We start from the raw sequence: 18,146 nt of genomic DNA, 5'->3' as shown, positions 1-18,146 counted from the left end.
ACCCAGATGGTGCACTCATAACGGTCTGTTGGACACTTCTCACCCTCAAAGTGCTCTAGGGAGGATATTTTTCTGTAGGCTGATGCAGAAGTTAGCACTACATTGGTTCCCTTGTCGAAAAGCCTATGGGATTTTTTTTTATTTGATTTTTTGCAGAAAATAAGCTCTGTGACAAACAAACAGTTACTTATACTTACATTTTGCACACCACTTTTATGGTTTTTTATGCCTACATGCAATCGCCAGAAGTAAACAGATAACGTTAGGCTATGAGCAAACTACACTATGGGCACATGACCTAACGTCACCACCATAACAACACTATAGAGCTGTGTTTGCGTGGCTCGGCGTGATGTCGTTCTATAGTCCAATTTAGCCACGTGTTAGCAACCACCTTTATAAAGACACAGAATTTTTAAAGTTCACGAGAAGGGTATTTGCTTCATATTTTATGTCATAGACCAAAGTGTGAAAGTCTCTTAAGCTTTCGTCAACCACAAACCCTTTTTCAGGCATCTCATCAAAAACCTATTAGAAAAACCCACTGACTTTGAGACAAGAGAACTTTGAGTGCTAAAATGCTAACTCATTTCCAGGTTTCAGGATTTGGGTCCATGTCATTGGTCCGACATCCCATTAGTCCGACGGTCCGCGGTGCTGAACGGCTCCCGGTGGGCGTATTTCTGCCTTGATGGTGCGCCGCGACCGGCTCTGGGTCAGCTGGGAAAGGCTTGAGGCGAAGCAGGCTCACGGCTTATGTGTTTGCCACTTTCTTTTTCATTTTAACCCACACCATGATCTTTTCCTGACCCTAACCAAGTGGTTTTTGTGCCTAAACCTAACCAGACCTTAACCACAGGGCATCATGATGATTTCGGAACAACGGGACTTCGGAACAATGGGTTTAATATGATCGAAACAATGGGATGTCGGACCAATGGGCTGTCGGACCAATGGGCAGTTCCCTCAGGATTCATTCCTGCTGCACTCTATGGTCGCCATGTTGGCTACGTAGCAGAAGGGGGCGGGACCACAGACACATTTCAAACATGTGGAACGACAGCCAACTACCACGATAAACACCAAAGCAATTCTGTAACATTTTGGTAGGCAACTGCAAATGATTCATTTGCTAGCTAGCGAAAAGCAGGACATTTTATCAGCAAGCACTGCTGAACGCTAGCCCGTCAAAATCTGCACATTACACAAGTAAGTACATAGTTTATGCAGTGTAGCCAACTATATGTTCGTGTACTAACAGAAGTGTCTGATTTGAGACACGGACATAGATTGTTTGTTAGCATGCTAGCATTTGCAAATTTGCACTAAACACAAAGCACAGCTGAGGCTGATGAGAATGTCCTGATTTAGCAATACCTTGACCCGACTGTTGCACTACAGGAAAAGTTAATGGATAACCAAAATTCAGCAGGAGGCATACCTTAATGTCTGGACAAAATGCTTTTGAGACATTACACTAAACCCCACAAATGTTAACCTTATGGTGGCGCTAGAAGAAAAGTCAGAGAATCACTGAAGTCATTCGGATTCATCCTCTCAGGGTCATGACTCTCTGTACAAACTTTTAAAGCAATCCATCAGATAATAGGAGATGAGATATTTATTAACTAACTGACATTGCCATTTCTAGGGCCATGCTGCTACCATGGCTAAAAAATGTGTTCATGCTATTGACACAACATTTTTTTATGGCTTCAATTTCAATTTCAAGTTCTAGCACCCTTGAAAAATGGTAGAGAGTAGTACACTAGATAACGTGGAGGGAGTGATTGTCACAGTCTGGAACAACCTGTGAATGTAATTGTAGACGAAACTGTTAAATCCTTTATTTTAGATAGCTCTGTCACATCCCGACAAAGAGTGAAGACTTACTGACTTCTTCCAAGAAGCCGAACGAGGAGAACAATAACCACCATCATATCAGCGAGGAATCACAATGTCTTGCCAGTTATCAGATTTTTTTATTAAACGCTCCAATATGTCTAGTATTTCAGTCTGCCATTGCATAGCCTATTTGAGTCTGTTTCCCAGAAGTGAATATTCACCCTGACAAGATCAGACTTCAAGATCTACATTATGTCTCTTAGTATAAAAGTTAACCTTCATTGTGGAACATGTGCAGCTGTATCGCTGCTTAGTGTTGTGGGCCTTCTGATAAATTAGACGCCTGAGTTTACATCAGTCCATCAGTAACATCAGAGCAGTCAGTCCATATGATAAAAAACATAATGATATCTGTAGTGATGTTTGTCTTTCCAACATATTCCCATCTGCTGAGTACTATTTAAAGTCATTGGGATTAATGGCAGAAATATTAGATATGTAATTTTTGTCTTTGTTAATTTCTGGTTTGTCTTATCCCTCAAACCAAAGGATGTCAGTCTGATGTGGGAGCATCTGCCTCAGAGTGACAGAAATGACAAAACTGTAGTTTACAGACATTGTGGCTGGAAAACAATGTGATATTTTGGAGTAGATGATGAACAGTTATGACTCTATATTGTCAGTGCATTCATATTATTTTTTGTTGATTTGAATTGTGAATGATAACTACATCTGTTTGTAGTTATAGCTGCTGATCTTCTATCTCAGCCTGTGTGCTTCTTATTGTGAAGGGAAAGGAAAAGAAAGATGGAAAGTGTGTGTGTGTGTGTGTGTGTGTGTGGCCAACGATTTCTATTTTTCTTGGGACCTCTCGTCTCATTTCTCTCCCCGGTGTTGAAGGCCTGACCTGGACACTGAACTCATTCCCTCTTTCTCCATCCTTGTCTAATCGCCCTCATCCCGTCTTTTTGCTCTCCCTCTCTTTCTCAGTTGCCCTTTAGCCGTCTGTACGCAGTAAGTAAACAAGCACTGTTTGAAATTGTAACAAAGTGGCTCACATTTGAATATTTATACCAAACCACAAGCAACGCCGTTGAAGAATGAGAACAAAGTAGGGCAAGTAATCATAATGCAGCTGAGAATCAGGCCATTACTTAGTTCACAGTACTTATAGAACAATAAAAACCAGAAGAGAATATACTACCAAGTGTACATAGTGGAAGACCACATACAATTTTAAATAAAAACTACATGTAAGATAATAAATGGCAACCGTTTCACATCAAAACAGCATATCTCATGTTCTGTGCTGTACGAGCCTCAAAGATAACATTAGCCAAGTACATTCAATGACATGAAAAATTTTCATGATCCTTTTAGGAAATTTGGTATCATTGGTATATTCTAAACACTACTGAATGAGTTACTGTCATGTTAAGTCAGTACTGTAGATATTTGTAGCAGAGGAGCTACTTGTTTTGAATGTCTGATGGACTTATACAGTATTTTATACTTCATAATTTGTTAAAGACATCAAAGAAAGTCTTTCATGTTCGGCTGGATGGATAATTCTTCGGCCCTGATGAGACAGAACATGTTTTAGCAGCCTGGAGCAGCTTTTTGTAATTGTGCTCAATGAGAGTGAAGCATTTTTCTTGCTGCTTTTGCGTTGCTGAACGCCTCACTTTTAACTCGTTTTAACTCAGACCAGAAAAGTGGTCAACATCATTGGCGTTCTTTTCCGATCGTCCAATCAGATAAATTGAAAGGTGGTCCTTCTGTGGCATTTACAACAAGTTAGTGGAGCAGGGACATGGTTTGTGTTAAGCTAGTTCACTTTAAACATTGTCCAAGGCAAGCTGCAAGACATATCTGAGCAAATTGTAGTCTTAACCACTGTCTAACGTTCTACCAAATGTAAATAGGACAGACAATTGACAGCAGATTGTCAAACTATCCCTGACTAATCCTAAAATAAGCCTTGAACCGACCACTAGGCCTATCCTGATGAAGCTCCTGGATCAGCTGCCCTGTGATTTCTCATCTTTCAGAGGGTCTTATATGTGCATACAGATCTCCTTTCCCTGTGTCCGATGTACTATCGGAACTGGAAGAGCAGGACATTCTGATTCAACAGATGGAGCAGGAGACCCTGAAGAAAAACGCTTCCGAAAAGGAGTTGTTTTTCAAAGGGTTGGAGGACCTCAAAGGAAAACAGGCTTTCACCAACACTAAGCTCCAGACTGAGATGGAAGTCAGCTATGGCCTCTGTACTCAACTTACCCAGCTCAAAGAAGAGCACCAGGACAAGACCAGGGAGCAGGAGAAGGACTCCCTCCAGGATTCACAGAGGGTGGAGGTGCTGGAAGAGATAAAAGACTCTGAGAAACAGCATGAGAAGGAAAAAAAGGAACCTTCAATCTGGAAAAAAATCAGACACCGCATTGGTTTGAGGAAGAGAAAGAAGAAGGAGGAGAAGCTGGAGGAGGAGTCATAATCCACCTGAGGCTTCTTGAGACATACTTGCATTCATTTTGCATAAAAATTCAATAAAGCATTTATAAAATATTTTACATTTGTATTATTATATTGTTATATAGATTTATATGATATTTTATTATTTTGATGTATATAATATTGGGTATATATATATATATTTAATGTTATAATAATATAATTATAAGTTAGCTCAGTTTATTATATATACATATAATATGTTCATTATATATAATTATATTTTTATGTATTTCTTATATCTATACAATAAAAAAATAAAATAAAAAATAAAACATAAAAAATAAGAAAAAAGGTCGGCCTATTTTCTTGTATTTTTCTTGTAAAATTAAATTGTAAAAAATGTAACAGCACCTAGATTACATTTGTGTTATATATATTTCTACATGGTTCATTTCGAATAAAGTAAACAAATAAATACAGTATTTTATTTTATTTTTTTAATATTTCTTCCCATTAAAATTGTTACATTTCAAAACACAGCACAAAATATTGGCTATCATTTACAAGTTCTTCAACTTTTAAACAACTAAAGATTAAAGGGTGACAAAAGGCTGTTTTGTCAGTGGCTACAAAAATAACCAGAATAGCACTCATATAATCTTCCAGTTTACTGGTGAAGTTTCGGCAACTAAAACTGCCGAGGTAGGATTTGCAAAAGAAGTTGGTTGTGGGTAAAGAATAAAGACAGGATCAATCACAGCTGTGCACCATGTATGAAACCAGCATACAGTTAGCTTAGCTTAGCATACAGAGCAGAAACAGGGGGCAACAGTCTAAGCTTTGCTTTCTCCAGACTTCAAAAATATGTCCGCCAGCACCTCCAAAGCAACAGCAATGCTGCTGTGTTGTCTGAATCTGCAGCAGTCTTTCTCTGGGGATCTCTTGGTCATCTCTGCAGCAAAACTAGTGTCTGTAAACCGTAGGCTGGTGTGTGTCTGTGTTCTGGTTTTCTAGTGTGTGTGTGTGTGTGTGTGACATGATTCTTATTGAACACTGACTATAAATCTCTGACCTCCGTGCAGCCTCTGAGTAAAGCGCTCTGATATTAAATAATGAGACCAGGGGACGTGATCTGGTCCCCTGTCAGGCCCCCCGAGGGATGAGATGTGATATTGCTCCCATCTCTGGCTCCAAAGTGGGAATTAACTGTAGCCTGGCTCCCAGCAGTACACAGGAAGAGGACACTGTTTCCAATGTGCTCGGGTAATCACTGGAGATAATAAAGCTTGATAATCTTTCCTCATACCGACAGATAATATTTGCTCAGACTCAGCTACTGACATTCAGTGAGTACACAGTGAGTCAGCACAAGTACACTTTGACCAGGGTGGGTTTTTAAAAGAAAAATGATACTAATGTGTGTTATAAAATTTCCACTGTGGTCTCGAAAAGAAGAGACATGCACTTGAAAATATAGAGGTTATGAAAATTAAAGCAAGGTGCTGGTGAACGTCCAAGTTGTGTTAGTTAGCTGAAGTAAACTTTGTGAGTTAGCATACTGGCAAAAATATTTTAACTACTGTTACAAGCATAAGAAGAATAAAAAGACACAGTAGCCAACGTCACGTCACCCACTGGTTTGTGGACTACTGTTTTGAAGCCTCAAGTTTGGCATTTTGGCTGTTGACAGATGATCATCTATCATCAATTTTACTCTAAATGGGGCCATATTGTACAAATCATCATGCTGTATTGAGGAGGACTTGAAACTGGCGATTGAGACCATAAACCTATCAGGAAAATGAGAAAACTAAGGTCATAAATCAAGCGAGAAGTTGGGTCATTTTCTCATAGACATCTATAGTGTGTGCCAGGGATAATGTTTTTCTGTAGGCAAGGTAGCGTCACGCTGGTTCCCTCATCCAAAAACCTGTGGAATTTTTCCATTGGATTATTGCTGAAAATAAACATTTATGATACTTAAGGGGCCACACACATGCTGCATTTTTTGCGCCCTCAAATTCATTGTTTTGAATGTAGCCGTGCGGCAGACCTGCTCAATCGCCAGAGCGACGCTGTTGTGGTGTACATGCGTTCCCCAGCACCTATTATCAGGATGCGACGATTGCACCCTGAGATAAACTGAGTTCAACTTTTGGAACGCAACAGCCCACACTGCATGTCATGTGATGAGGACCGACCAATCGCAGCCAGCAGATATCTTTCCCTGAAGTTGATCATTTTGGTGCAGGGCTGTCAGAGCTTTACATCTGTCCCACGGAAAACAGGCCCCCACACAAACAGCACCTGGAAGAAGATCAGCTCTGCAATCAATATATCAGGTAAACCGGACATGATACGGTGCTTGTTAAGGTTACTTAGTAACCTCAGACACAACATGGCGCTGTGCTCTTGAAAGCTGGCACAGAAAAGGCACAAAAGTTGCATCCAGTGCCTGACCTCGCCATTTCCAGGTGGTAAAAGACACGGCATGTGCACGGCCCTTTACACAATTTGTTCAGGAAGATGATCATCACAAATGAACACCATTTTAATTATTTTTTTTAAGCCTAAATGCAATCGCCAGAAGTAACAAGCAAATTTTTGGCCGTGGAAACTCCATGACCAAACAGAGCTGATTTCAGGAATCTAACCAAAAATGCATTTAAAAAACACCCATTGACTTCAAGACAAGGGAACTGGGAACGCAAAAATGTTAACTCATTTCCGGGTTTTAGGTCACACTCCTGAGGCGCTCTGTACAAGCAATCAGTGGAGACGCCCCCTGCTGGCCATTAGGAAAAAAAAGCAGGTTTAAGGCACCTTTGCTTCACTTGGCTGTGCTTTTCAGAAACGAAGGCTATGTCTACTTCATTTTTTTACAGTCTATGGTTACAAGAGCCATGATACTGCAGCAGTGTGTACTGTAGAACACAGAATACAGATGTTTCACATGCTGTGCACTGGCTGGTTTAATTTTATGACAAAATTTGGCTTCAGCTAGGTTGCTATCTTGAAAGGCTAGGTCTCATCTGTGTTTACTGTAGCTGCCAGTGTTTTCAGTTAGGGTAGCTTACCACACACACACACACACACACACACACACACACACACACACACACACACATACACATACACAAGACCAAAAACAAATGAAATAAATGAATTAATAAACTGATAAATTGAATTAATTATTAACTGATTGGTGGTACACAAAAGGCCTTTTTATAACTAATAAAAGAAGTATGGAGCCTTATTTCTTTACACTGTAATTTAATAATTCAGCAAACAATATCATTTATTAATCTACTCAATTAGACAACATTTTTGACTTGTCTGATGACCTTTTACTGCATTTTGTTAGCTTCGGGGCTCTATAATTAGAGCCTAAAACAGCAGTTAAACCATCATGGGGCACTAAATAAATAACAAAAAAAAAAACTTGAGACAGATTAAATTAAACAATAAATCCATAAATAAATTAAAAGATGAAAGTAAAATGAAAACAAAAGTATCTACTGTGTCACAGTTTCACTATTGTCAAATGTGACGTTGGTTATACTATATATAATATAGTTTATAAAGGTTATAACTTAACCTTTAATATATTTCTCTATTTTCTAAATGACCAGTATCAGCAGCAGACTTAGGACATACATGTTGGTTGTATTGCCTCACACTCTGTCTCATAACATGCAGAAAACCATCATGAATTGGTTTTATAACAGCAACAGCACATTTTCCATATGAGCAGGAGTTTTTGCTTTTTCCTCTCTGCAGCGTCCCCCGAGCTGCTGAAAGACGATCGGGTCCTTGAGGACATGCTCCTTCTCCTCAGCGGGAGCGAGAGGAAACTCCATCTGACCTGAGAGAGCCTTCAGAGAGAGGCTCCAGCATACGAGGGGAGACCTGACTCCCCAGACATCTGTTAGGTGGAATGGCATCTAATTTACCTTTTGGTGCAGAGGGAAAAACAAAGGACAGGAGGGGAGGGGAGGGAGGGCTGTAGGAGGGAAGTAGAGGGTTGGGAATGGGAAATAGAGGTCTGTATGTGTGTGTATGTGTGTGTGTTTATCTTTGCTACTGCCTGTCACATCTGCCTGTGGCATTTCCCATGTACATTTTGCCCCATGAATACTGATTCGACCTACACAGGAAGTGATGGATTTTATATGGAATTAGAAATAATATCACGATTGTGCATAGAAAGAACACATTACACACTTTCAGTTACAGTCCAGAAGCACTTGGCACCAAGGCCGAGCATCTCACAGTGTGTGTGCTGACTAAAACAAAGTCTCCCATGTTGTCTGTGAAGTGAACTCGAGTGAGCAGCAGCCTGTTGTCAGAGAGCAGGCTTCAGAAACAGCTGTGTAATGGCAGGTCTCTCACACTGAGGAAACTATAGGGAAGCAGAAAAGTGAGCAGGTGAGGTTTGGGGTCATTCCAGGTCCTCAGGTTAACTGCAAGTCACACTTTGCAAAAGCTCTTTTGTTAAGAAATTGTAAAAGCATGTTTAAAACATAAGTTAAACAAAATAAACAATTAAATATAATCAGTGTTCCTCAATAAATTGTATCAATTGAATTAATTAATTGTCATTTATTTATCTAATAAACCCTTTATCAAAGTTTTAGTATATCAAATATATCTTTAGCTTTTACTGTTTTGTTTCAGGATTTTAGTTTCTCTCTCTGGACTGTCTGTATCAAGCTGAACATGTAAAATATAACATTTTCCGTACATGTTAGGAGTAGTGTTGGGCAATTACTAGTTACATATAAATAAATTACAAAATAAAATTAACTGTTATCAGCCACAATTAGTGAAAAAATATGTAATTAAATTACAGTTACTCATCAAAACGTTGGTGATGAAATGGTTGATGAAATCTGAATTTAAATGATTTTTCTTTTAATTGACAACAAATATAAATCCATATAAATAAATAACATATGCACAGCTTCTTCAGGGGGCATCACATCTTTATACAATGATATTAAAAGGAAAAGAAACACAATAAAGTCCAAGCCCTTACCTCAGTTCATGTAAATATATTCTTCTCAGTGACAGGTTTAAATGTTGAATTTAATATGAGCTCTATTTCTGGACATTTTTCTGCTTTATTATCCAGTTTAAAACATTTGTTAAAAACAATAACTAAAAGTAATAAGTTTCCTTACTTTGATGAAGTAATTAGAATGATTACATCACTTATTTTATTTTAACAGGGTTACAGATAATCTGTAACCTATTCAGTTTCAAAAGTAACCTTCCCAACACTGGTTAGAAGCACATAGAAAAATGTACATTTGAATTCTGGCTTTGGTCAAAGGGTGACCACTGAGAATATTTTTAATTGTTCACCTTTGTATTCAAAATAGAGAGAGCTGGGTTTAAAATTTAAAACAATTATTCTAGAAAGATTAAAATGAATAAATAATGATCAATAAATCATTAATAATTAATAATTAATGACCATAGTTCATTTAAATAAATAACTGCATATTCTCAGTTAGACAACTCACCTTTTCTTTCTAAGAATAGCCTGTTTCAGGAGTTTGACATACACTTTAAATCAGAAAAGAATCAGAAATACTTCATTGATCCCAGAGGGGACATTGTGATTTGTTACAGTTGTTCCAATTAATGCAAAGAATTCCGGAATATAAGAAGTAAGAATAAGAGTATGAAAATAAAAAGTAATAAAAAGTAATAAAATACAATAAAACAGCAATAAAAATGTGCAATATGCTACAATGTTAACACTGGTGCTTAAGATGTTAAGAATGAAATATATCTCTTCACTGTGCTGAGTCTGTAAGTGTGTAAAAAGGTCAAAGGTCATCCATAGATACCCACTGTGGGGTCAGCTTCATTAGGTGTTAATGACCCTCCCTGAGGGCAAGTTGTCAGCTGCGCTTTTAAACCTTTTGTCTTATTAATCACCTTCTTTATTCATGATAAAAAAACAACCTGTTCTCTGCGATCTCTTCATCTGGCTGTTTCTGCACTTTCCCCGTCTCCTTCCTTTCCCCGAAACGCTAACTGACTGAACCACCAAACATCTTGGATCTGAAACAACACGAAACCTCACTGAACTGGCTCTGCTGAACATATGGTGGAATCAATGAGAGGGCCCATTCATTAAGCAAACTGTCATCAGGAGGCCGCTCAAATGGAAAATAGCGTATACGAGCATGTAACACAGGAACTTGGATTTATTCCCAGTGATTTGTAATTAATGTATGGTACATGTCTCTGGTCCTCCCTTGATCTGCTAATTAGAGAGGAAACACGGGTGCAAATCCTCTCCGCTTCGTTGGAGGAATGCGGCTCTTGCAGCCAGAACCAAGTGTTTGCTCCTAATTTGAAGCTTGCTTGTCAAAGTATTGAAGGCCTCACATTAAACTAATCACAGGCTGTATGATTTGGCGGCCATTCAGGGATTTTATGATAAACAGACAACAGCAGGACTGAGAGTTTGAAGGACACCTTTTTGATGTTCAAAGCTTTGATTCCAATTCCCTCTGGAGTTGACCAAGTTCTTGTTAGCAGGATATGGGTGAAATACAACAGTCCTCTTTTACAGAGAGCTGGCCTCTAGTTCAATCACTTTACTGCCAATGCAGTCCCTCTAGGGGCTTCTGAATGTGGGGGTCTACATGGAACAGTTTAAAGGAGGGGGGCACATTTTCAAGAAGTGTAAATGTGTTAAGACTCAAATTGAAACCCCTGGTTCTTGACTACAAAGACTGTGCTTATTAATGGTTACAAACAACTGCATTTGTAGTTGCTTTGTGTATTTTCACGTCTTCATGGCCATTTTGCATCTCCTTGTGGCAATTCTGTGCCTCTTTGTGGTCATTTTGTGTCTCTACATAGTAATTTTATGTCTCTTTGCAGTTGATTCACATGTCTTTGTGGCTGTTTTATGACTCTCTGTAGACTTTCATTTGTGGTCATTTGTGCCTCTTCTTGGTCAGTTTGCATTTTTTTTTAGTCATTTTTGTCTCATAGTGGTTGTTCCGCACCTCTTTATAGTTGCATCAGGGGTCATTTTGCCAACTCCTTTTCTATAGTAATGTTTATCGTAAGCAGCACAACAAAAATGATTAACATTTTACTCAGACTTCATGTGGGCTATCTGACAAATTAAACGTAATAAAGACATTAACGTTAGTTCAATAGGCCCATGAACATCATTGATGGGCATTGGCTAAATGTGTGGCTAAGTAACTGTATGAGAGCTAACATTAGTGATGGTGGATTGATTAGCACTCACAAATTGGCCCATTTTCATCAAAAATGCTTCACGCTTGGTCAGTGACTTCCAGTGTTAGACACCAACAAAAAAAAAGCCATTCTGTGACATCGGCATGATACGCAGCCAGTCGCTGTTGTTGTTTAATGGCACCTGGCCGCATCAGGAGGAGAAGTGGTGGGACAGCAATAAATGTTAAGGCGGTGCAAGTCTGAGTAGGGTAGGCGAGAGGTGTGATGGATGGGGCCAGCATCCAATGACCTTCACCCAGGTGGCCGGTGTTCACTTCCCGTAAGATTGTAAAGCCAAACCCTGTTCTTCTTTCCCCAACTGTGTGTGTGTTGGCAAAATGCCGTTGCTGAAGGAAAAAAATGTCAATTCGTGGTGCTGTACTGACGTAGTGAGTTTATTTTGAAAGACACTGTATGCAAACGGTACATTTCCTGTGAACATGGAAGTGCATTTTGAAAACAGACAATGCATGTAACAGGCAGAAGTTGACACGGCATCCTAGACAGTCAACAATCAATGCACCCAGGGTACCTGGCACGTCATATGTCGACGTGGAAAGTCCATGACCAAATGTCGATATGTGACGAGGTGGGAGTGAGAATGTGTTGTTCTTTTTACTCTACGCAATTACACTTCTAAGTGAAATATTATTTATTTCCACAATTACAGTTCCAGTGGAAAATGACATATTGATGTTGATCAAAGGCTTCTGCTGGGGTACGGAAACACCACTTGGACAAACTACATGCAGAACTGCAGTAGCAGTAATACTAGAATTGGTAGTTATAATAATGGCAGTTTGTTAAGTGTATTTATGATTATAATTACGTTTACTAATGATTATTTCAGAAAGAAGTGTCTGATGTGGCATAACAAATTTTAATTTAATTATATTTCTTTCAATCAATATATAAGGGTAGACATTTTGAGCATATCTGAAAACTGGAGGGGATACGTCCTCCTCAATATTGTTATTACTGTCTTGCTTTATAGTGATTTTGTATCTCTCTGCAGTCCTTTGTGGTCATTTTATGGCTCTCTCTAGGCTTTTTGTGTTCATTTGTGGTTGTTCTGCATCTGTTTTTAGGCATTTTATGTCCCTTTTTAGTCGTTTTCCGACTCTTTGTGGTCTCTTGTAAACATTTTGCATCTCTTCAGGTTCAATTTGCATCTGTTTTTAGTTATTTTGTGTCTCTTTGTAGTTGTTTTTCCACTCTTTGCAGTCTCTTTGAATGCAAGTTGCATCTCTTCATGGTCATTTTGCATCTGTTCTTCGGCACTGTATGTCTCTTTTTAGTAATTTTCCTACTCTTTGTAGTCTCTTGTAAACATTTTGCATCTCTTCATGTTCATTTTGCATCTGTGTATAGTTGCTTTGTGTCTATTTGTTGTCATTTTCTGACTCTTTGTAGTCTCTTGTAAACATTTTGCATCTCTTCAGGTTCATTTTGCATCTGTGTATAGTTACTTTGTTTCTCTTTGTTGTCATTTTCCGACTCTTTGTAGTCTCTTTGTATGCAAGCTGCATCTCATCATGGTCATTTTGCATCTGTTTTTAGACATTTTATGTCCCTTTTTATTCATTTTCCAACTCTTTGTGGTCTCTTGTAAACATTTTGCATCTCTTCAGGTTCATTTTGCATCTGTTTTTAGTTACTTTGTGTCTCTTTGTAGTCGTTTTCAGACTCTTTGTAGTCTCTTTGTATGCAAGTTGCATCTCGTCATGGTCATTTTGCATCTGTTCTTAGACATTTATGTCCCTTTTTAGTCATTTTCCAACTCTTTGTAGTCTCTTGTAAACATTTTGCATCTTGTCATGGTCATTTTGCATGTGTTTATAGTTACTTTGTGCCTCTTTGTAGTCGTTTTCAGACTCTTTGTAGTCTCCTTGGGTTCATTTTGCATCTGTTTACTGTCATTTTGTGTCTTTTTGTTGTTGTTTTTCCGATGCCTTGTGGTCTCTTTGTAGTCATTTTGTGTTTCTTTTTGGTCATTTGATTGACTTTTAAGAGGAAATGTTCTTCACTCAGAGGTTCTGGTCCAGGCTCATTTCAGTAATCCATCCATAATAATAACAAGCCAGCTGTCCATCACCTCCTCACTCTGGTAGGTGGGGTACGGCGTGGTTTCTACAACAGAGTTGCATGTTTTGATATTAGCACGTTAGCCAAGAGTCGGTCAACTTGAGACAGAGACGTAATAATTATCTGAGAATTGTTTCAGCCTGTGGCCAGTCCTGGACATTCAGTGTCCGGTGGTATATCCTGAGAAAGATCCTTTGGTTTCTGGCAGAAACACTAAATAGAGGAACTGGATATTTAGCGCTTAGAACTGAAGATTTGGGCCAAATTCAGAAAAGTGTCGGAGAAAATGTGGTACGTATTAATAAAGGATCTTTGTGTTGAGAGTGATAGAGTTAAAGTGTCAGACTCAGGTATATCTGGCTGACAGCAGACTCTTCCTTTTCCCCACACTTCCATACTTTGAGGTCAAAGGGCAACAGATGACTCCTCTATTAGATGACCACCAGGACACACCCCACCCACAAAGAAATCAGTCTGCTTGGCAGTTGTTTCATTAAATCTATGCTTCTGCTCTGATTATGTTACACTGAGTGATCTACATTTCAGATTAATATATTATTCTGTAGCTGATTGAAATCCCACCACAGTCACACTCAGCCGCAATCTGGCAAAACATAAGGGATCATACATAATAATGTCAATGAAAGGGTTTCTCCACGAGTAATTTCCTCAATAATGACCAATTTAGCTCTATCATTCACAGTAAATGAGTCCATTACATGGAGACGGCAGCAGATCGCAATCACTTTCCCCTCATCAGTCTGAGAATACCCCTCAGCATATGAGGGTCAAATGACCATAAGTGACCCTGGTAGTGGAATGCACTTTGAACTCTGACCTCTGGGCAGGCCAGAGGGCTGATCCTGACCTCCACAGAGAGGAGCAAGTCGGGGAGCGGGGCAGTGACCACTGACCAGTTGCTTAAGTCACTTCAGGAGTGAGAGGAGATGTTGTTTGGGGTCATTAAAGGGGAATGTGGGCAGGCTGTGTGTGGACACTGTGGGAACAGAATAGGCTTGTTTTCAGTAACCAAACTGAAAACCAGCCTGTTTTCGTGCTTATTCAGCGGGTTTTTAGAGTACAATGATGGCACGGTTTGGTAAACATATTAAGGAACATGAAGCTGTTAAAGGGCCAATTCACATCCAATTCAAAAAATACATCTATTTCCTCTTACCTGCTATTTTGTGTAGGTGTGAGTTGCTGAGTGTTGGTGATATCGGCTGTAGAGATGCCTGCCTTCTCTCTAATATAATGGAACTAGATGGCACTCGTGTGGCTTGTGGTGCTCAAGTGCCCAAAAAAAAAAAAAAGAATAAAATAAAATAAAATAAAACAATTATGAACAAATTAAACCCCCCCAAAAATAACATTTGAAAACTCAACAGCAATGTCTCTTTCCAGAATTCATGACCTGGTTACTCAAAATAATCCACAGGACTTGTTGTGAGCAGTTTCATGTATTTTTTTTCCCATCACACTTCACCCATCAACCGTATCACCATGTAGAAGGAAGCATGCTTCTACCTATGTGCTTCATACAGCTGTCTCCTTACGCGTTGGTAAAATGTTTGGTATTTCAGAGCAGAGAGTGAAATTTCACCAAATGAACCAAGGAATCATTGGCATCAGGTCAGACGTGCAGCAGGCACTGTGGTAAGCTGTGTAACTGCCGAACAAGTGTTGTGGTTTATAAAAACTTCCCCCTGTCCTCCAGCTGTTGGATGCCTGATTGAACCCAGTGCAACGCCCTGAAAACAGGCTGGCAGGCAGCGCTCAAGCAGCCACTCCCCTCCCACCCGAGTGAGGACACTTGACCTCCTCAACAAGGGTCACCAGTCACTTTCATTCAGGGTGTAAGGATCTGAAGGGGTGACATTCGTCCATCCATCCCAATATCCGGGTTTGGGCTAATCCATGCTTGTTTGGATCCTATGCACCCTCAGTGGAGCCAGACGCTCACATGGACCATTGACAGGCAGGTCATTGTGTGTGTGACAGAGAAATGTATCAGGAATGGAGCCAGGGCCTTTTTGGATAAAGGCCTGTTCTGCAGACCTGCAGCTGAACCAACCTGTTTGCATATCAATACCTTCAGACCTGAATAACTTCAGTCAGCTGATGAATGAGAGATTTGCTGCTATCTCAGGTCTCAGCGATCTCTGGTGCAGAGAGAGGCATAAAGGAAACTTTTCACCAGCTGGGAACTCAGCGATATAGCTGGCTGGTTCCCTTTACGCGCTCCTCATCAATGAATGGTTGGGGTTGTGTGACTTAAAGAGTTTCTATAACTGGAAAACATGCAGGTTGAAATAAACACCACCCACTTGTCAAATGCTACCAAGTTTTTGTAAGAATGGTTGGTGATCATCAAGTCTACCCTGAAAATGTAGTTTTTAAAGAAAAAAAAGACTTTTCCTGCCCTAAAGTTATGTTGTAGATTTTCTAATCCTGTTTTTGCTTTTTAAATCTGCAGTAACTGATTTATTGGTCATTTGGCATCGGCATTCATCTAGAGCAACGTCTCTGGATACCTGGCAAATGTAAATCAATTATTCCCCCTCCTTTAATCGCTAATTTTGGTCTCCACCAGAATAAATATCTGGAAGTATCTGTCTCTTTAGCTGCTAAATGTCCAGGATGTTCACCAGCTGATATTAGTTGCTAACTTTAACCTCGTTCCCACAAAGCAGTCCAGTTCAGTGCAGTTCCTTACATATTAGAATGGTTATTTTTGCGTACTTTTGTATGGTACCAATATAACCGTTCAATACCATCCTAATTTTTCGTCACCCCTCTGTTGAGGCACCTAGCACACTTATCCACTTGCTCGACAACGACTCACTACACAAACCCTCTATTTCTGAATATCCCATTGATTGCGACAGTGATTGTAAACACTCCGGCCTGTTTTTTTTTTCTTCTGAAATGTTGGTGTGCAACCCCGTTCCCTGGACAATCGGTGAGGTGCAAATGTTCCTCTGCATCGCCCGGGAAAAGGAAATACAGCGAGAGCTGGATGGAGAGGTGACATGGCTATTACTATCCAGTGACACAGGCATGGTTTAGGTCCATGCCTGTATGGGTTATATATATGGTACTAAGGGTACCAGAGATGGGGACTCGAGTCATTGTGACTTGGACTCGAGTCGACTCGAGTCGCTGTTTTGATGACTTGTGACTTGACTTGACAAAAAATAAAAGACTTGAGACTTGACTCGGACTTGGAAGTTAAAGACTCGGGACTTGACTTGACTTGAGACACGATGACTTGAATGACTTGAGTGTTATTCACATCATGTTTTCGGTTAGAATATAAAATTAATAAATTAATTTAAAAAATAATGTCGATTACCCGGTAGGAGCGCAGGCTGAGAATGGCGTTGTCATGATTGGATCACTACCCTGTCAATCAGTCATGCCCTCTCTACGTACCTTACGTGTTTATTGGAGAAACAGGCCCTCTTATATCAGATAGGCATCAACATGTCAGCGGGAGGGGTACCGAGAGTCATCGTCTTCGGCTTTCGGAATTACCATTATTACGGCAAAAGACGAACAGCACAGTGCAAGACATGCGGCATAAACATCTCGGACAGCCAGGCGACAACTTCAAACTTTGTTCGTCATTTGAAGAGCCATTCTGCCCAGTAAGTGATTGTCAATTAGCTAATATTATCTGGTTAGTCGGTAGTTAGCTAACGTTAGCTTGATACGATACGGGGTTGGGGTGGGCGGCTGGGTCGGTTTGGTGGAACTTGTTTTTTAATTTATTTGCTAACATTAACCCCAGAAAACGTGAGCGAACATTCCGACCAGTTCATCACAAGAACGGCTGTACGTTTTATGAACGAGCAACACAGGGTTAAATGAGCTAAATGGGTGATTTTGGCCGCTGCCTTGGTTAGTGTGTGTGTGTGTGTGTGTGTGTGTGCACATGCATGGGGGTCGTCCCTGCAAAGTAAACATTGCAGCGATGAATTTAATGTTTAGTGACAGTTATCTTGTCTTTTCACTTTATTAAGATCAGATTCTGCAGGTAAAATTACAAAAATAAGGTGACTTGACTTGGACTTGACTTGACCTATTGCAGGACTTGACTTGACTTGACATAACCTGTGACTTGACTTGCCCAAGAAAAAATGACTTGGGACTTACTTGAGACTTGAAAATTAAGACTTGAGACTTACTTGAGACTTGCACATGTGTGACTTGGTCCCATCTCTGAAGGGTACTATGACGAAAGTGTTTGGTGGAAACGCGGTTTTTGTCTGTCTGCAGGGGTTCATCGGGGGTTCCTATGTATTTTTGCAAAAAAAAAAACAAAAAACAAAAAAACAACTGCCTGCTTCCACCAAAAACAGTAAGATTGACAAAACAGTACACAACAGTAAAGTTGTAGGCTGGAAAACCATACAATGAGCTGAAAGTTGCTTTAAAGGTCCGCAGTGTTGAGGATAACTGCAGAGTTGGGTGATAATTCT

Source organism: Epinephelus moara, chromosome 13, assembly GCF_006386435.1.
Source record: "Epinephelus moara isolate mb chromosome 13, YSFRI_EMoa_1.0, whole genome shotgun sequence".
Classification (NCBI taxonomy): domain Eukaryota; kingdom Metazoa; phylum Chordata; class Actinopteri; order Perciformes; family Serranidae; genus Epinephelus; species Epinephelus moara.
This window is presented reverse-complemented; position numbering follows the sequence as displayed.